This window comes from Psammomys obesus, unplaced genomic scaffold (genome assembly GCF_907164565.1).
Source record: "Psammomys obesus unplaced genomic scaffold, mPsaObe1.curated_primary_1811, whole genome shotgun sequence".
Taxonomy (NCBI): domain Eukaryota; kingdom Metazoa; phylum Chordata; class Mammalia; order Rodentia; family Muridae; genus Psammomys; species Psammomys obesus.
This window is the reverse complement of record NW_026586550.1, coordinates 7,333,977-7,355,794: the sequence shown is the minus strand read 5'-3', so window position 1 is coordinate 7,355,794 and position 21,818 is coordinate 7,333,977. Positions and strand designations below refer to the sequence as shown.

General features: G+C 40.2%; 1 pseudogene; it reads left to right on the top strand.

Annotated features, from left to right (window-relative positions):
• The first annotated feature begins 342 nt into the window (after positions 1-342).
• LOC129672544 (60S ribosomal protein L39-like) lies at positions 343-598 on the top strand (annotated as a pseudogene).
• Positions 599-21,818: the final 21,220 nt, after the last annotated feature.

Below are 21,818 nucleotides of genomic sequence, written 5' to 3'. Positions count from 1 at the left end.
TTTTTCCTGCAGCCACATCTAGCCAAAACATGCAAGAGCTGTAAAAACAAACAAACAAAAAAACAAAACAAAACTCTTTGATCTGGGGATTAGCTCAAGGGCAAATCAAATAGGCTTCTTTGCAACGAAGGTATGACTTCTTGTCTTAGAGAGTGGTGGAGAGCCCTGAGTCTGTTATTTGTTAATCTACAGGGGAATAAGAAATAAGAGAGAGATAGAAAATAGACTACTCACACACACAAGCATTCAAGAGGAAAGGGTAGATGAAGTAAAAAACTTCAACCCTTCCTCTTCCGTTTTCCTCCACCATTGTGTGCCTTACACCTAACTTAGCTTCTGGCCATGTCTTCTCATAAGACTTTCCAAATCAAGGGATTCCTGGCCCAAAAAACAAAAGCAAAATCGACCTATTCCTCAGTGGATTCACGTGAAAACTGGTCACCAAATCATATTCAACTCCAAAAGAAGACACTGGAGGAGAATGAAGCTGGGACTTCACACACTGGAAAGACTGAGGGTTTACACTGAATCATGGTTATCATTTGATTCTACCAGATGGAGTTTTACATTTTTAACCTGGAGACGTGGTCATATCTAAATTGGGGACGAAATTTGTCCAATAGTAAAATACAGAACCTTAAAAAAAAAAAAAAAAAGCTTCAACCCTTTTATTGTATGGTCACAATTTTTATACTCCTGAGACAAAGCTCTCTATGTCAGAAAAGGAATTACCTCATAGTACGATGAATGTGAAAATACAACAGGATACAATAGGTTACATGTCTTACATTAAACATTTCTAATCTATATGTATATTACATAAGTTCATAGCGAGTTCAGAATGACAAAGGTTGACAAGACCTCAAGGTTCACAGGGTCCAAGAGGTTACTAGAATATGTGTCTTTTCAATTAGAGCTGACCTGGCTACACATTTTCCAGCTATCTCTCAGTTTATAGTGCGCTCAGAAAAATAATTTTATCTGTCTTTCCTTCCAAGATACAAAGTAAATTTAGAATGACAGTATTTTATACTGTAAGCTAACAAGGTGTAAGGAATTACAATGAAACGGTTTGTATTTATTGGCATCGAGATTTGTACTTAATTTAAACATTTCTTGGTAGCCCCATTACTTTTTGGTTTCATGGGAAGTTTCAAGTCAACCTGCCTATATCTATGGTATATTCCAAGATTCGTGGGGACATATCTAGAGTGAAAGCTCATTTGAAGCCACAAATCTATCTTAAGCCTGTCTGCTAGTGAGGCATCAAAAAGTCCACAAAATTATGTATTTCAGCCATCAACTTTCTATCAGCTGTTTAACTTTTACTTCTAAAGTAGTTTGAACCAAGTCAGAAATTCTATAAAGCTATTATTAGAAATAATGAAGCCATCAGTTCATCTGAACAGCAGTGCATCTTCATAAAGATTTCATAGGAGGTTTGTTCAATCAGAGTGGGTAGATCCCTAGAAAGTAGCAGTTCACACCAGGCCAGATTTTTGAAACATACAGCAACATAGAAAGAAGGGGTGTCAGAGGCGGTAAGCAATTCTGGGGTGCATCATGGTACAGACCTTGCAAATTGGGCTTCCAGAAAGCCCACATGCCTACTGAACTTCCCCCAATTCAATGTCTCTTGGCAGCCACACTCCTCTCCCTGAGTCTGGAGAGGTCTGGAATGACTGCCATGTTCCAAGATACTGAAAGAGATTAAGTCTTTCTGGAACTTTTAGGAGGTAAGTCCATACACTGAATCCAGTTCTGACTGAGAAAGACTGGCTTCTTGGGAATCCACCTTAGAATTAAGGAGCATATGCCCTCTGAGGAGCCTTCCTAAGTGTTGGGAAGGAAACCCCTAATGAGTTTTTGTTGGGAACAAAGCCCTGGGACCCTTCCTAAGGGCCTGACCTGCCAGATAAGCACCGGACGCCAGCAGGCCATAGCTTCTTACGACCCATTGTTCCCAAAACTGTTTGCTTTGGGACACATCGATGTGACCACCGATGTTATCTTCGGGCCTTGTAACTCTTTAACCCACCTTCTTAGCCTTGGGAACTTCCCACCAAGGGTCTTGGTATTTTTCCACTACTACTTCCCTTTCTCGCCCCTCTCCCCTGCCCTGCCAAAACCACGTTTTAAAAGAAACACCAAAGTTCAATAAAGCTGACACTTGACCGGCAACCGTCTGCTTGTGTCCTTTCTCTCTCTCCCCCATCTTTTTCAGGATTGACCCCCTTCGCCCCCACGAATAACTGAGCCCCGCGGGATGGGAAGTTTTCCCACACTGAGCTACATGTCAACACAGGAGAACCTGGTTTCCTGATTCTGCCTCTCATGAGAGATTTGGTTTAATTCTGGATGAGTGGTTGGCCAACTGTGTGAGTGGTTTAATGCATGTTGAGCATACTCTGCCTAGAAAGTTATTTTGTTGATTTTGTTATTAGTGTCTCCTTCTTTCATCCCCTCCCTATTACTGGTTCCAAGAGGAAGAAAGCTAGACTGTTTTCTGCACTCACTTATACTTAGTGGTGGCTTAAAGCCTCTCACTCTGTCCTCATTGCTCATGTTATATAAGCAATGCTAGTTTCATTTGGGATTATAGTGACAGCCCTAGGGCATCTTTTCCTTCACAGAGAAAAGAAAATTCTTCCTGGGGTTCTCATGGGCTTCTCCTCACCCCCAGTGTCATGACCTCTGGGGAGCTCGGCTGTCTCAAGCACTCTCTGCTTTCAGTGTTGGCATTGTTCATTTAATCTACTTATCCATGAATTTCTTCCTAAGTATGGGAAATTTCTAGCCATGCAAATGCTCATAGGGTCCCACACCCTCTGACTTGGAACCCTACTTATTCATTCTATATGGGACCTGTGTCAGGTCTTACAGAGGGCTGTGTTCTCTTCATTGTTGTTGTTTCTAGGCCAGTCCTAGTAATCCTATTCTGAAACATGTACTTTCTCCTAACATAGAGACACTTGAATCTGTTATCACCCATTTGTTCTTTCCTTAAAAACAAAAATCAAAACAAACAATCAAACAAAAAAACAACCTCTTCCAAGGGGCTGAGAGGACTATGGTGTTTTAATCTCAAAAGGCACTTTTTGTAAATTGACATCCCCTGTATAGTGGGATGGTTGTCTATCATTTCCCTAGATCCAGCTATTGCCTGAGAAGTATGGTTTAAGATCATGAGGACCCCCAGGACACCCTGATAAATCCCCTTAAATTGATCACTGGTAAACACTTGCACTAACCTCTCTCCTCCTCCCCCATCTAGCTCAAGATCTGTGCTTTTAAAAATTATCCCACTGTTTTGATTTCTAGAAAACCCAGTTTTTTCACCTCCTATCCTTCACCTTTAGAGGTTGAGGACCCTCTGGTTACTCTCTCCTCTTTATAATTTAGGCTTATCTTTTTCATCCTCATTCTTCCCTTCTTCTCCTGAATCATCTTCCCTTCAATACAACCTCAGCCCCCTCCATCCCATCCAAATTCACTCTATGCACATATGCCTTCTACCTCCTTTCCCACTTCCCCCCCCCCAAGTTTATCAGGGAGGTATTATTTAAACTGCTATCACAAATAAAAGACACAGACACCTGTTAGATTTAGAATTGTCTTGTTTACCTTGGGCCAGGCAGATATTTCACTTACATTGTCTCAATATCCTCACCATCCATCTTCCAGCCCCCAACCAATGCCATCTACCTTAATCCTCCTCATCTAAACTGACTTCCATTCATAATCCTATGGTAATTGAATTTTTCATCTGGGCCCTTCTATGCCATTATTGGAGTCCTTCCTCTAGGCCCACATGTCTTCTTCTCCATGTTAACCCATCATGGCATCCTCCTTCCTCCTCTCTTCCCATTCATCTCTCTTCCATGATTCTCTCTGTCCCCTCCAAGCCCAGGAACCATAGCCATATACCTACTCAGGTATAGGTCATTTAATTAGCCAATCAGGTAGTTTTACACAACACAGATAGGCATACCTAGATCTTGAGGGTTAGTAACATGCATCAGACCAAACCCCAACAATTTACAAAAAAAAAGAGAAGTATTTTAGCAGTTGAAGGTATTAAAAACAAATAAAAGACTTTAATTTCCTTGCAGCTGTCTGGCTCCTGAGGAGGTAGTTGTTATCCAGTATAAGGGATATTAAAGGGCCAACACACCTGAGGTCAAAGGGTTGGAGGGGATATCAAGCATCTGGCAAGCAGACGAAATTCCCTTTCATCTTGCCCATCATCTTTCCTGACCCACAGCTCCCTCCTCAACCAACCTATCCCCAGGAAGAAGAGGAACAGGCCCAATCCCCAGGTACGAAACAGAATCCAGCCAGACAGTAGATCTTGTCAGACTTACGAATCATTTTGCATGAATTAGTCTATACATCTGGGCCCTACCAGACTGACTGAATTACTACCATCCAGATACCATATTCTGCAACTCTGAGAGAGGGCTGCTCATGCTGTATCTCAATGTCTTTCCTGTACCAGAGTCAACCCAAAACATGAAACAAAAGGAGTCCCCTATATTCACCTCAACATACAGGGGTAAATTTGTCCATCATTTATGTTCTTTGTAATATAAATAAGGGGGTGAGCTATCTTAGCCCCTGAACAGCCCACACATAGTCCCCTCACAAGCCCATGTGATCTTCATATTTATCTAAAGATCTCTGCAGATGGGAAAATTTGTGTGCCATTTCTATTCTATTGACGTAATGATGATATAATACCATTGTGATAGCCTAAGAAAATTACGATGTCATAATACCATTTTTATGTCATAATTCCATTGTGATGCCATAATACGATTATGACAAAATAATTCCATAGTGAAGTCGTAACACCATTGTAGTGTCATAGAATCCATTAGGACATCTTGAGGAAATAAGAATGTCCTAATAGCATTATAAGGAAATTTTAACATTACAATGTCTTAATACCATTGTGAGGTAATAGTACCATTATGATGTATGGACACACTCCATTTTTTAAATAGCTCTGTCTTCCTTCACACCGACTTAGAGAATAAGAACACTGTTAGTACAAAAATAGAGCTCTTGCCTCAAAGGAAATGGGTATGGTTTAGTCTAGAGACCAATATAAGTGACCAAGTTCCAGGAAAAAAAAAGATTTTAGTTTTTCTAAATGCTGTGTCCTAATGAGGTAGTAATTTTATGACATTTTACTAGGAAGAAGTAATAAATCGATAGATTTTTGGGTTTTTTTACATTTTAAATTTTTTTATGTATTTCAATTTACTCACTTTGTATCCCAGCTGTGGCCCCTCCTTTGGCCCTCCCAATCCCACCTTCCCTCCCTCTTCTCCTCCCATGTCCCTCCTCAAGTCCACTGATACGGGAGGTCCTCCTCCCATTCTATCTAACCCTAGCCTATCAGGTTTCATCAGCACTGTCTGCATTGTCTTCCTCTGTGGCCTGGTAAGGCTGCTCCCTCTTTGGGGGAGGTGATCAAAGAGGAGGTCACTGAGTTCATGTCAGAGACAGTCCTTGTTCCCCTTATTAGGGTACCTACCCACTTGGACACTGAGCTGCCATGGGCTACATGTGTGCAGGGGTTCTACATTATCTCCATGCATGGTCCTTGGTTGGAGTATCAGTCTCAGAAAAGACCCCTGGGCCCAGATTTTTTTTATTCTGTTGCTCTCCTTGTGGAGCTCCTGTCCCCTCCAGGTCTTTCTATCTCCTTTTTCTTTCATAAGATTCCCTGTACTCTGTCTAAAGTTTAGCTATGAGTCTCAGCATCTACTTTAATACCCTGTTGAGTAGAGTCTTTAAGAGGCCCTTGGTGGTAGGCTTCTGTCTTGTTCCTTGTTGTTACCCTCTTCCAATGTCTATCCAACTTGCCTTTCTTAATGAGGATTGAGCATCTTACCCAGGGTCTTTCTTATTTAGCTTTTTTAAGTGTACAGATTATAATATGATTATTATAAATCCAACATTCATTTATGTTTAAAGTCCTGGAGGGATCAGGGATACAAGGCACTTACTTAAACATAGTAAAGGCAATATGCAGCAAGCCTATAGCCAACATCAAACTAAACAGAGAGAAACTTAAATTAATTCCACTGAAATCAGGGACAAGGCAAGGCTGCCCACTCTCTCCATATCTCTTCAACATAGTGCTGGAAGTCCTTGCTAGAGCAATAAGACAGTTGAAGGAGATCAAGGGGATACAGATGGGAAAGGAAGAAGTCAAGTTATCACTATTTGCAGATGATATGATAGTATGCATGAGTGACCCCAAAAACTCTACCAGGGAACTCCTACAGCTGATAAACACCTTCAGCAAAGTGGCCAGATACAAAATTAACTCAAAAAAAATCAGTAGCACTCCTGTATACAAAAGACAAAAGGGCTGAGAAAGAAATTAGAGAAACAACACCTTTCACAATAGCCACAAATGACATAAAGTATCTTGGTGTAACCCTAACCAAGCAAGTCAAAGACTTGTATGAAAAAAAATTTCAAGTCTCTGAAGAAAGAATTAGAGGAAGATATGAGAATATGGAAAGATCTCCCATGCTCATGGCTTGGCAGGATTAACATAATAAAAATGGCCATCTTACCAAAAGCAATCTACAGATTCAATGCAATTCCCATCAAATTGCCAACACAATTCTTTACAGACCTGGAAAGAAAAATTCTCAACTTCATATGGAATAACAAGAAACCGAGAATTGCTAAAACAATCCTCTACAATAAAAGATCTTCTGGAGGTATCTCCATCCCTGATCTCAAGCTGTACTATAGAGCAACAGTAATAAAAACTGCATGGTACTGGCTTAGAAACAGACTGGTAGATCAATGGAATTGAACAGAAGACCAAAAAGTAAATTGATACAGTTTTAATGCACATTGGTGGGTATATGCAATAGGCAAGTGTTGTGGCTTTAATAAGAATGGCCCCCATAGGCTCATATATAGGAATGCTTAGTCACTAGGGAATGGAACACTTTGAAAGAATTAGAAGGATCAGGAGGCATGGCCTTATTGGAGGAAGTGTGTCACAGGAGCAAGAGGGGCTTTTTGGTTTTGTAAGAATTGCCTTGGTCTCTTCACAGCAATGAAACAATGATTAAGACAGCAAGTTATATAACAAATTGGAGAAAAATTTGCCATAGGCCTCAGATACTGTCTAATGGTATGCTTAACTTTTGGGTTGGTGAAAGCTAAGTTGATATAACTCAACAAGTTTCACGTGGTAGTCACAATGACATCAGGTCACACACAGAGGAGGACAATGGCTATTTAAAGGACCTACATATTTTGTAAGTAGGCCATGGACCTGCAACCCTCCCCCCTCTCCACAATCACTGATGTCCGAATCATCCTGTGTAGAACATTCGAGCAGGTGTGCCTTTTTCCTAAGAACTTTCAACCACAACATTCTATCGGCTGTTGACAGTAACATCATGCAATGGAGACATTCTGAGTGCAGATTCTTTTTTATTATTTATTATGTTGTGGATACATTATAGCTCCTCAAATCCATTACTGAGCAATTAATTGATTTTTAAATCTAAGAAGAGTTCTCTTCACATAAAATTTTTTTTTTAATTTTAATTTTGTGTGTGTGTGGGTATTTTGTCTGCTTGTTTATCTGTGCATGTCCTGTCCCTAGGGAAGCCAGAAGACGACATTGGATTCCCTAGGACTGGAGGTACAGGTGGTTATAAGTTCCCCTAGGGCCTGGGACCTTGAATTTGGCTTTTTCCTATGATTAAATGGAGTCTGAAAACGTAATGGTAGTGCTTAGGATAAGTTTATTTTGCTGGTTCCCAACAAAGCCATCTCTTCATCCCTGAAAAATATACACCTTAAAACCAAAACAACACCAAAAGCCAGGGTTATATGTAACTCAGTTATTGCCCAAACAAAGCTCTAGATTTGGTCCTCAGCACAACATGAAACCAGGTGTAGTGTCTCATACCTATATCTCTGTACTTGGGAGGTGAAAGTAGAAGCATGAGAGGGTCATGGTTGTGCCTTTAATCCCAGCACTTGGAAACAGAGGCAGGTGTCTAAATAAATATACAAATAAATTAAAAATAGAAGTTTTTTGTGGTTGTACTCAGCTACATAACCAGTTCTTGGTGGATAAGAGCACTGGCCTCTCTTCCAGAGTACCCATGGTAGTTTCCATGAACACTGAATAGATGTGGTGCACATACATACATGCAGGAAAAATATTCATACACATAAATGGATGGTAATGATAGATAGGTAGATGATAGATAGATAGATAGATAGATAGATAGATAGATAGATAGATAGATAGATAGAATTTATTAACAAAAAAGTTAAGTAAATTAACCAGGTGTGGTAACTCATGCCTTTGATCCCAGCACTCAGGGAGGCAAGGGCAGGTGGATTGCTGTGAGTCTGAGGCCAACCTGGTCTACAAAGCAACTCTAGGACAGCTAGGGCTACACCCAGAGAAATCCTGTCTCAAAAAAAAAAAGTTAGAGAAATTTATCTATTCAAATTATTTTGTGCAGCCCCTATTTGGGTATTTTATCTACAGTTAGATATTAAATTTGTGCTCTTGTAGAACTTATCATTCTTCTTTATTGCTGATAACATATATATATACATATATATATATATATATATACACACATAGTGTGTATACATATATGTGTGTATATATAATGTGTGTGTGTGTTAGCTTGTATCAAACCCAAGGCCTCACCAAGCCTGGATGTCAGAAGTAGGGGAGAAGGGAGAAACCAAGGCAACTCTCCTTCCACTTCATCATCTGTAGTCAAGGTCATCTACTCTATGTCCAAATATAGCTGCTGGGTGACTCTAGCACTACTGTAAAAGAAAGATGACATACTGGACACTTGATACAAATGGTAGGAAGAATACACCTGAGCTACTGGGAAGGAAGGTCTCCAGGCACAGCTGACCTCAGTTCCAAATACAGCAAAGATGGCAGGGATTTAGAACCAACAAGCAGAGCCAAAGCAGTGCTGAAGAAATGTAACTAGAGGTGACCCTATTAGATATCATGAGTGGGGGATTGTTGTTAAACTAGCCCAACAGGAGTCTTACTAAAGGCTGGCTAGGGGTTTAGAAGGGTAATGCAATCAGGTACAAACCACAGGCAGCATTCTTGCTAAACTAAGCCCAGTAGGTCCAGTGCTCTGATGGCCAATTATAGACCCTGCCAAAAAGAGTGCTCAGGGGACTCTCACTGAACACTTATCACCCGGCCACGGTTTCTTCATCTTGCAAGAACACATGCTTTATGTTCAGTCTCCAAGTGCCCTTCAGGCTTTGTTATTTCTCAACTGTTTTCTCCCCTGCATAATTAATTTTTATCATTAAAATTCTTCTGTTAAAAGTTCTTTTTTTGTTGGTATACTTACCAAATCAGAAAAGTACAAAATCTCGTGGGGCTGGGGATGTAACTCAGCTGCGCAATGTTTGCCTAGCCTACACAAGGTCATGGATTTGATCACCAGCATCTTTTCAACAAGCATTGCAGTACACACTTGTAACTCCAGCACTTGGAAGATAGAGGCAAGATAATCGAAAGTTCAATATTATCCTTGACTACATAGAGAGTTTGGAGTTTGGGACTAGCCTCACCTATATGAGACCCTGCCTCAGAAAAGCAAAAACAAGGATTAAAGAAATAGCTCAACTGATGAAGTATTTGCCATGCAAGCATCATAGGTTCTGAGTTCAGTCTCCAACAAGCAAGCTAAACCAAGCCTGGTTTGGTCATACTAGTTTGTAACCCAGCCCTGGAAAGGCAGAAATAGGCATAGCCTTGTAGTTAACTAATCAGCAAGCCTTGCTTAATCCTCAGGTTTCCATGAGAGACCATATCTTAAAAACAAAGACAAGGTGACGATGTCAAAAAAGGTTTTTGTTGTTGCTGTTGTTTTCGGTTTTTAGATTTGCTTAGTTTTTTGCTTTTGTGTTGAAGCCTGATCTTTGTAACATAGCCATTTTGTATTCAGTATCCATTTTTGTTTATAAGGTAAAATTAAGTTAAAAAAATTTTTAACTCTGCTTCCTAGAAGTAGTTATTCATAGCTGACAGCAACAGACCCTGCCAGAGTGTCAAGCTAACCTTATATTTTACTATGACTCAGTGGTTTCATCGCTCATGCTTTGTTAGCGTCTCACTTGTCTGCGCTCTGATTGCAGTCTGTGTTATCTCTGCATTTGGCTGTGTTCTGGTTGTACTCTGAAAGATTGGAGCTACAGCCTCACTTACCTCACTTAGGACCAATCAGCTTAAAAGTTATTTGATAATACTTTGCCTAATTAGCCAAAAATGTGATATTGCTTTGTATAGTTAGCCAAAATGTAACACTGCCTCCCTTTACCTTCTATACTTGGTGTTCCTGTAAAAAGCCTGCTGTAAGAACAGATGGATGTGTTAGGCTCCCAACCCTTTCTGTGGCCCTAATCACAATCAGCTTTGGGAAGGGCATTCAATAAACCATCAATATCTAGCTGAGACTGGTATCTGAGTGGTTTCTGTGGCAATTCTTGGGCTTCAACATTTGTTTTGTTTTGTTTTGTTTTTTTCATTTCAAAACAGGGTTTCTCCATGTACTAGCCCAGGGTGTCCTGTAACTTCTCTGTATATCAGGCTGGTCTCAGAGATCTACCTGCCTCTGCCTCCCCAGTGTTGAGATTAAAGGTGTGCACCACCACACCCAGCTGAGAAATGATTTTCGTTTGGCTGGGTCTGTTTTTACCAAAGGTAAATTGGTAGTTTGGGAAGGCATTGTTTTGGCTTGGTTTTAGGAAGGTACGAGCTTCTATTTTCTGATGGGTCCATTTTCTCTTTGTGCTAATCAGCCAGTTTCATCAGATTGTGTAGCTGACCTCCCACTAACAGTAGGAGACAAAATCACCACCTATTACAGGGATAAAGACAGAAGCCATCTTGGCCTGGTGTGCTTGTTATTAGCCAAGCCTGGGTGACACACCTTTGTTTGTTTGTTTGTTTGTTTGTTTGTTTTTACAAAAAGAATTCCCTTGGCAGGCTATTTTCACTTTGCTCATATGTTCCTTTGTGAAACACTGATATTATTCTTTGTCTCTAACAAACAGCATGTAAGGAACGACTTTGAAGGTTGACCTCCAGTTTCCATAGAAACGTGTACACATGTGTACATACAGACTGTACCAACATACACATACAAACATGCAAAAAGAAATTTGTTAAGTATAAAAGCTTAAGAGCATAGCTTGATACATTTTGACAAAATAAAAGCATATAATTTTCACTGAGTTTGGGAATCATGTGACCAACATACCAGAGACTCCTTGATCATTCTTTTCCAATGGCAGCCATGTCAAGCTTGTCCTCCTAAGGCTACTGATTAGCTTTGACTATGTTTGTGTTTGATAAAACCAGGAATAAAGCAGCATATACTTTTTAATGCCTCACCTTTTTGGCCCAACATTATCTATATAAGATGTACTGTTCTTTAGTCTGTGTATTAGTCTGGGTTCTCTAGGGAAATAGAATGTACATAATGACTCTCTCTCTCTCTCTCTCTCTCTCTCTCAAGCCATATATATAAGCCATATATATATATATATATATATATATATATATATATATATATATGTATATGTATATTGTTCACATACGCATGGCTTATAGGCTGTGACCTACCTAGTTTAATAATGGCTGTCTACCAACAAAAGGTCAAAGAATATAGTAGTTTTTCAGTCCAGGCTGGATGTCTCAGCTGGTCTTCAGTATATGCCAGAATTCCAAAGAAGCAGGCTCTAATGCCAATAAAGGAATGGACTTGCTAGTAAGATCAAGAGCAAGCAGGAAACAAGAGCTCTATCTTCTTTCTTTCTTTCTTTCTTTCTTTCTTTCTTTCTTTCTTTCTTTCTTTCTTTCTTCCTTCCTTCCTTCCTTCCTTCCTTCCTTCCTTCCTTCCTTCCTTTCTTTTTCTTGATTTTTCGAGACAGGGATTCTCTGTGTAGCCCTGGCTGTCCTGGACATGCTTGGTGGACCAGGCTGGCCTCGGACTCACAGAGATCAGCGTGCTTCTGCTTCCTGAGGGCTGGGATTAAAGGCGTAAGCTGCCACACACTGAGCAAGTTTTCTTCGTCCATGTTTTTAACACAGGCTGCCTGCAGGTGTGGCTCCGATTAGAGGTTAGTCTTCCCACCTCAGAAACCCAGATTAGAAGTGGACTTTCTACCTGAACTGACTAAATTAAGCAAAAATCCCTCGTAGCTATGCACAGCCATTTGGGGGTTTTAGTTAATTACAGATGTAGTCAAGTTGACAACTAAAAATAGCAATCACGGTCTTCTTGTAGCCTGCTTATTCTAACTGTTGTATGCTACAGGCTTGTATGAACTGATTGTTGATTCCATTGATGGGTTGAAATACTTGAGTGAATTCTATGGTCGCATTTTACCGTCTTAGCCATCGTGTGGGTTTGTGGCCGTACTGCATAATTGTTTTCATTTGTATTCTCTGAGGAAATCAGCATTCCTGTGTTTATCTCATTCCTATTGTCTGAGCTTATATAGCACTTCCCTTTCCTGTTTCATGAGCATTCCCGAGAGGAATAACGGCTGCACTGCTGCTTTTCCCTTTCTTTCCCCATTTCTTCTTTGTCCCTTCTGCTGGGCAGTTCTATCACTCTTGGCATGTCTGCTATGTAAAGCGATGGCGATCCCATTATTTGTCAATTTTAGGTTACATACATGGACTTCTCATAAATAAGATAGGATAGGCTATGGTAGAATAGGAAGTATTTCTCCCTTAGAAATGTTTGTTAAAGATGGTGAGGACAGGGACTGATGAGATGGCTCAGAGGTTAAGAGCCTTTGGCGTACAATAATGAGGATCAGAGTCCAGATCCAAATACCCCCTAAAGCTGTGTGTCTCCAAACACCTGTAATAGCACCTGCATCCACCTATATTCACAAATAAATAAATAAACAAATAATTCAATCTTTTTCTTAAGGTACTGGGACTATCACCCAGTGAATTCAGAATTTCTATATTCCTCCTCCAAATTTTAATATATTATTTTGTATATTATTTCTGTATTTTTTAAAAAGTCTGTAACTTTAGTCCCCTCCCAGCTTTTTTGTTCAGTTCTACAGGGGAACATATTTACTGTCCATTGCTGTTCATCAGGAAAGAAAAACTTTTCTTCAACCTCTTAGGTTAGTGCCAGAGGCCTTAGAACTATGCTACAGATTAACAGGAGACTGGTGCATTCTTTTTGTATTTACATGCGTGGTATCATAAAATGAAGTAGGCCTCAGTGAAGTAGTTTTAGCCTCCAACCAAAAGGAAGAGAATCTGAACTTCAAGGGAAATAAATCATGAGAACGTGACTGTGAAATATAATAGGGATTTATGATGATAAGAGCTACTGCTATAAGATCTGCTTCCACAAGCTCAGCCTGGCACTGGCTTCTCATTTTTGATGATAAACACTGTTTTGAGGAATAGAAAAGGCATCTTCTTTAAAAGGAAATTTGTTCCCTGCTTTTACACAGAAAAAAACAAAAAACAAAAAAAGACAGACAGGGACCTCCTTGCATGTAGTAAATGACTAGTCCCAAAGTAGACAGATTCAGATCTCTTTCCCAGGGCCTTTTGGTCTACCTTCCCCAATCATATCTTGTATTTTAGAAATTATCTTTGTGAAGTTTCCTTAAGAAAATGTGATAGGACTGAAGATGTGGCTCAGTTGTACACAAAGTGCCTAGAACATACTAGGCCCTGGGTTTGATAAAATAAAGAGAGGGAAGAAAGAGATTGACTTTGCTCCCTAGATAATTCCATGTTCAAAAGCATCTTCTGCTTTTCTGTTTGGGGACATGACTATACTTAAAATTTGATTATTTCTAAGTGCCACCCCAGGTACTTCTGTTGAACATTGACAACCCCAAATTGCTTTCTCCTGCTACCTCAGAGGCGTAACCCTCCCCATAAACACGGTAGCCATGTGGCCCTATGCTCTCATGTATTCTGATGTTTGATACCCTGGGTCTGGTAAATATAAGCAAGGGATGATGGTACATGTGTATGAATTCCACAGGGAAACCCAGTGTTTTGTACATTAATTGAAAAAAAAAATAGTAATGTTTTAAAAGTTATGTTTCTAGAGTGGCATTTCAAAGGAGAGAATGTCTTAAAAATGAATTGAAAAGCCAAGCCTGGTGCACATGCCTTTAACCCTTGCATTCTGAAGCAGAGGTGCGTGAATCTCTATGAATGCCAGACCACTGTGGTCTACATAGTAAATAAGGAGGCAAAGCTACATTTATGAGACCTCTCTCAAAAAACGAAACAACAGCAAAAGCACAAAACAAACAAATAAAACCCCAGAAATTTAATTAAAGAAAGTGCTAAGTATTTCCTAAAGAAAAATGTTAGGACAGAAAAAAAAATAGTTCCTCAATCAATATAATGGAAAGAATACAGCTTTTAAGGCTGTGTACTTCTAATTCTTGCTGCTGGTTTCTTAAATAAAGGAATTCAGATCAATTTTCTCACCAATAAAATTAGAATAAGATGCAGTCAGTTCTTCATAGTCATGAGCTATTCAACCAAAGTTCCATTAACCATGAACCAAAAAATTATTCAGGGGTCTGGAGAGATAGCTCAGTGATTAAGAGTACTTGTTGCTTTGACAGAGGACCCAGTTTTGATTCCTAGCACCCACATGTTAGTTCACAACCATCCATAACTTCAGTTTCAGGAAATCCAGTACTCCTTTACGACCTCTGTATGTGTGTCATGCATGATACACATACATACATGTAGGCAAAACACCCAAACACATAAAATAAATCTTTTTTAAATGATCAGAAAAAAAATGCACCAATACTGCTCATGGACAGAGATCTTCCCTCCTTATCAATTTTTCTATTAATTCTTCATAATAACTCCAGACCTAACATTCACATTGCACTAGATATTATTATACAGATTTCTTGTATATATATATATATATTTCTAGTCATATTCCCCTTAACTGGAATACATCCAGAAAAGCCACTGTTGGATGATTTTGTTGTGTGACATTTCTGTCTTATGGTTTTATTGCTGTGAAGAGACACCATGACCAAGGCAACTCTTACAAAGGAAAACAATTAACTGGGGCTGGCTTACAGTTCAGAGGTTTAGTCCATTATCATCATGGTGGGAAGCATGGCAGCATGCAGGCAGACACTGTGCTGAGGGAGCCAAGAGTTCTACATCTTGATCAGAAGACAACCGGGAAAAGACTATCTCACACTGGGTGTAACTTGAGCATCTGCGACCTCAAAGCCCACCTCTGAAGCAATGTTCTTCCTTTAACAAGGCCACACCTAATCCAAAAAGCCACACCTCCCTCCTAACAGTGGCATTCCCTGTGGCCAAGCATTCAAACACATGAGTTTGTTCCACCATGCCTTCTCACCCTAATTGTTGTTGAAAATAAGTGAGATTGGGCTAAATATCATTTACTATTAGCCCAATAATTATTTCAGCAGTATCACAATCAATACGACACAGGCATCTGTTAGATTTTATAATTGCCTTAGATTACCTTGAGCTGGACAGATATTTCACCTACGCTGTCTCACATCTTCTAGCCCCACCCCATGCCTGCTTTATCCATTCCTGTCTAGGCTACCTTCCATCCATAATCCCAAGATGTTTGCTTGGATTTTTTATCTGGGCCTTTCCATGCCATTCTTAGAGTACTTTCTCCTGGCCCATGTGGTTCTCTCTCCACGATAACCCATCGTGGCATCTTCCTTCCTCCTCTCTTTCCCTCTGTCTGTCTCCTTCCTGTTATTCTTTTGTACCCAAAGCCTGGGAACCTTAGCCATGCCTACCTCCTTTCGCCCTGCCCCAGATAGAGGCCATATTAATTAACCAATCAGGAATAATGTTTTAGGCAGGTTTATGTAAGGATAGGGCAGTTATGACATCTTGAGGGCCAGTAAATACCATAAAAATACAAGCATCGTGCCAACAGCCAGCACCTGATGCTCTGCCTCATGAAATGCCCCAAAACAGTGCAGTCAGCTGACCATGTACCAAGACTTCAAAACTGTGTCCAAAATACATCCTTCCCCAAAACATATTACTAAATCCTTCTGAGAGAAAAACAAAACAAAACAAAACAAAACAAAACAAAAAAAAAACCTCCTTGCCATTCTTAGAACAATGTTTTGGATATTGCAACCAAAGCCGAAACAGCTAAAGAGGAAGTCAGTAAGACTCCAGCAAATTTAAATTCCTCTGCAGAACAAAAGAAGGCACCATCAGTCAGAACAAAAGGAAACACCTGCAAGTCATGAGTCTGGTATGGAGTTAGCACAGAGTCTATAAGGAACTCACGCAATTCAGCAGCAAAAACCAAATAAACTAATCACAAAGTGAGCAAAAAAGCCAAATATATGTCTTTCTAAAGATTACAAGTGGCCAACAGGATCATGAAAAGTGTTCAACATATCTAATTATCACACTAATGCAAATGAAAATCGCAGTAGGATACCAACATCCCTGTTAGGATGGCTGTCATCGAAAAGATAAAAGACAATCGTTAAAGGCATTCATGAGATGGGCTGCCAACCCTGACAAGCTGAACTGGATCCCCAGAACCCACATGATGGAAGGAAAGAATCAAATCCTGTAAGTTGTCCTCTGGCTAGCCTGTCCTCCCTAAACACACATAGACACAAATATATGAATTAATTTAATGTCACATAATTATTTTTTAAAGCTTTAAAAAGACATGGAAAAAGGGAACACTTGTACTTAGAAAGTATAAATTGATATACAATTACAAAAAAAATAAAATAGAACTCAAATATGATTAAGCAGTTACACTTCTGAGATTCTGAAGGAAACAAAATCAATATCTCAAAGAGGCTTCTATAGGCCTCTGTTTATCCACAGGAGCTGAACAATGGAAACAACCCACTTGTCCATCAATGGATAAATGGATAAAGAAGTCATTGCATGTATTAACAATGGTCCATTATTCATCAATTAAAAAATCTTAAAGAAGCATTGTGGCACATACTTGTAATCCAGGAAGCAGAAGGGGGAGGAAGACAAGTTTGGGTTCAGCCTGGGTTACAGAAGATCCTATCGCAGAAAAAAGAAAAAAAAAAAAAACAGTGTAAAAGAGGAGAAAAGAACTGTCATTTGAGACAACCTGGATGAACTTTATGGGTATTAAGTAAAATAATAAGGACAAAGACAAATACTGTGTGGTGCTTCCTTACCACAGGAACACAGCAAGTGGGAGTTGCCGGCAGAGGAGTGTGGGGGAACGAAGGGAAAGGTATAAAATTTCAGCTCTAAAATGAATAAATTCTGAATTGGCATGGTGGTTCATGCCTGGCAATCTCAGCACTTGAGAGTCTAAGGCTGAAAGGCTGTGAGTTCAAGATCAGGCCACCCTGGGCTACAGTGAGAGACACCATTTCAAAACAAAAACAAAATCCATTGACACCATTGCCAAAAAGATGAATAAGGAGTTCTCATGATCTAGTGTGCTGCAGGGTGATTGGAGCTGTAATACTGTATCGAATTGATATTGCCTACAAGGAATAGATCTTATACAACAAGGACATTTGCTCAACCATGTTCATAGCATCTTTATTTGTAATAGCCAAAAGCTGGAAATGACCCAGATGTTCCTCAGTGGAGCAATGGATACAGAAATTGTGGGACATTTACATAATGGAATACCACTCAGCAATTAAAAACAAGGAAATCATGAAATTTGCAGGCAAATGGTGGGAACTAGGGAAGATCATCCTGAGTGAGGTATCCCAGAAGCAGAAAGACACACATGGTATATACTCACCATATATACTCACATGGTATATAATAAGTGGATATTAGACATACAATATAGGATAATCATACTAAAATCTGTACACCTAAAGAAGCTAATCAAGAAGGAGGACCCTGGGTAAGATCAATCCTCACTCAGAAAGACAGATGAGATGGACACCGGAAGAGGGAAAAAACAGGGAACAGGACAGGAGCCTACCACAGAGGGCCTCTGAAAGACTCTACCTGGCAGGGTATGGAAGCAGATGCTGAGACTCATGGCCAAACTTTGGGCAGAGTGCAGGGAATCTTATGAAAGAAAGGGGAGATAGAAAGACCTGGAGAAGACAGGAGCTCCACAAGGAGAGCAACAGAATAAAAAAAAATCTGGGCACGGGGGTCTTTTCTGAGACTGATATACCAACCAAGGACCCTTCATGTATATAACCTAGAACCCCTGCACAGATTGCAGCCTATGGCAGCTCAGTGTCCAAGTGGGTAGGTACCCTAGTAAGGGGAACAAGGACTGTCTCTGACATGAACTCAGGGTCTGGCTCTTTGATCATCTCCCCCTGAGGGGGGAGTAGCCTTACCAGGTCACAGAGGAGGACAATGTAGCCAGTCCTGATGAGACCTGATAGGCTAGGGTCAGATGGAAGGACCTCTCCTATCACTGGACTTCAGGAGGGGCATAGAAAAAGGAGGGAGAGTGGGCTTGGGAGGGCCAAAGAAGGGGGCTACAGCTGGAATACAAAGTGAATAAACTGTAAGAAATAAATAAATTAATTTTAAAAAAGAAAATAGATCTTTGGAGCTCGTAGGACAGGAGATAGAATCCTCTGAAATTATGTATTTGTCAACTAATTTGATCATATTAATCACTCTGCAGTATACATACAAGTCAAATCATCACATTAAAAAGTTTATATTCATGCAATTTTAAAAATTAAATTATTAAATTTCATGAATTTCTAAATTGTGTGTATGCAGGTAGTCATGCGTGATGCACATTGGAGATCACAGAACAACTTTAGTGTCAGTTCTTCCCTTCTCCCATGGGCTACAGGGATCAGTTCTAGCCAGCAGGCCCTGCACTGCAAGAATATCTGCCTTTTCAGCCATTTTGGCAGCCCAAGTTTATGCAATTTTATTTGTCAACTATACCTAAATAAAACACACACACACACAAATGAAGAAAGGAGGGGAAGGAAAAAAGGAAGGAAAGCAAGCAGGAAAGTCAGTCAGTATCATTGTCCATTCTAGCAAGAAACTACTTGAATACAAAAAAAAATTTTGACTAAATATTTTCCTCTTTCTTTTAAAAATTAATCAGTGTTTTTGACTGCTGTTTGCAATACCAGAGATAGAACATAGAATGCACATCATACATGGCAAGCAAGGGCTCTAACCACTGATCTACACCCTCCAGCATCAGAGCATTTTGATTTTTCTCACTTACCTTCCCTGGTAATAAGAGTATGAGCACTTATTCCTACTGGCATAATAGTTTCAAATGTTATTTCAATCAAGTAAAATTAAAGTGAAAGGTCTGAAAACTATTTGCATTCATTCTCAATTGACTGTAGACTTTAAATGATTTATTTTTGCCAATAATGCTGATGTAGTCTTTCCTAGTCAATTGTTTTCTTATTATAAAATAATCAATTAGTCCATTACAGAGTATTACCGAGTCTCCTTGCACATTTCATCAATATCTTTTTCCTATAAATTGATGTAGGCTTCTACTCCAGTTGACAACATTTGGTAACAATGTTCAGTTCTTCTGTTTCAAGTTAAGTCCATCAGAGAACACACACAGATACTTTTAAAGCCAAATAGAAAGAGTGTATCGCGGGCTGGTGTCTGCAGGAAGAACCCCAAATCATGCAGCCTGAGCCCCACTGTCCTTTGTCTTTTATGCAGAAAATCCACATCACAGGTGGCATACTTTGGTTAGCAGAAAGCAGAACTACAGAAGCCAAAAAAGGAAAGTTAGTACATTTTGGGACTTTTCAGGGTCCTGCAGCTCTGAACTTGAGTCTTTGATGGATTCGGCCTTTGCTTCCCTTTTGGCAGATTTTGGGACTGATGTTTTAAGGTCTGGGTGGTGTTTCTGTGTCAGTTGTGCTAAGATCTGGGACCCACTAAGGTTTGGGAGTCTGTTATATTTCAATCCACAAGCATGCTTTGAGTGACGATTATCTACCAATAAGGAACACAGCAAGCATGAAAAGGGTTGTTTAATTTTAGAGAAATAAAGAAGCACAAAACACTAAGAAATTTAAGTTTAAGCCATGATAGCATTCATCTTTAATCCCAGCACTTGGGTAGCAGAAATAGCTTAATGATCATCAGTTCCAGGCAAGCCTGGTCTATATAGTCAGTTCCAGGATATCAAGGGCTACATAGAGAGACCCTGTCCTTAAAAAAAGTTTAATCCCAATTTTATAAATCAGGACTTTAAAATAATATCCAACAGAGGACTTAAGGACGTGTATCCCATGCTCACAGCTGAGCATTAAGTGCTCCGACTGCCATCAGCACAAAGAGCTATGTCATCCTATTGAGACACAGAGTGACCACACCACACAGGGATTAGGGATACAAGGGTTGGCTGAGAGGAAAGGCAAGTGGTTTCTCTTTCCGACAGCTCCCCACCGCCTCTTTCTGCCTCACATAGTCTGCCTGGTCACCAAGCTCTAGGCAGAAGATTTATATAAACCAGTCTCCACCAGCTGCAGCAGATACCAGAAGTTATTCCATGGCTGGTTTTGGAGCTCATGCTTCGGTAATTCAGGCAGAGCCAGAGCCTTGGCACATGCATGCGATACCTTCATGTAAATAGTCATTTCCTGACAACCTAAGTCACAGTTCAGGTGATATGAGCTACAAGGATGGCTTCCTTCTCCCAGCTCTATTAATAACCTCTCAGCAAACTCCACTGTTCCCTTCTCAGTACTCTGATAACAGTTCTTCCAGGAAGAAATGAAAAGGGCAGGTCCTTGCCCTTCAGAAGCACCGGAAAAATACAGTGGGTGAGCACAGAGCTGAGAAGCTCTACAAACAATGAATTAGAGCAGGGGCCAGGAAATAAAACCAGAGCATGTGAGCAGGAGGGATAGGATGAGGCTTATGGAGTAGTATTGTTCCAGAGGTTTCATTTAAATAAATTAAAAGCTCATCAGGAGTTCAACAGGTGAGAGGGATTGGGAGTTAGCTGTGAGAGACCAAAGAATTAAAACTTAGTTTTTTAAGCTATTGGTTTAAAGTTTAAAGCACAAGCCTGAACAAAGGCCAGACAGATGGAAACATGTCCAGCCACCTGCCTGGAGGAACCAGTCTTACTGCATTCTTTTCCTGCCCACTAGAGATACAGTTGCTAGGAAACTGCCCAGAGTGCCCCCCTCACCTTGGACAGCCAAACAAGGGAAGCCAGACCACTAATGGTTTGGGGGCCTTCCTACAGTCAATCAGTTCAAAATGTAACATCCCCTTTTGTGTTTCAACCAATAGACACTTGTCAGGCAGGAATTCCCCTGCTTTGGGAGCACTGGGAGAGACAGGGACCTTTAAATCACCCATCTACCCTGAGCTTGGGACTCTACTCTCAACTGCTGCATCAGTAAGGGTATGAGCCCAAGCTCTAGCTTGTAATTGAAAGATCCTCATGTGTTTTGCAATGTACTCCACTCCTGGTAGTCTTCTGGGGTCTTGCGAATTGGGCACAACAGTTGTAATAGTCAAACCTCTTCCTTGCTGTGGCTTTGTTTGTTTGTTTGTTTGTTTGTTACAGTCTTTCTCTGTGTAACCCTGGCTGTTCTGGACTGGCTTTCTAGACAAGGCTGGCCTGAACCCACAGAGATCTGCCCGCTTCTACCTCCCAAGTGCTGCGATTACATGCATACACCACCATGCCTAGCTGTTGTGGCTTCCTTTTCTTTTCTTTTCTTTTCTTTTCTTTTCTTTTCTTTTCTTTTCT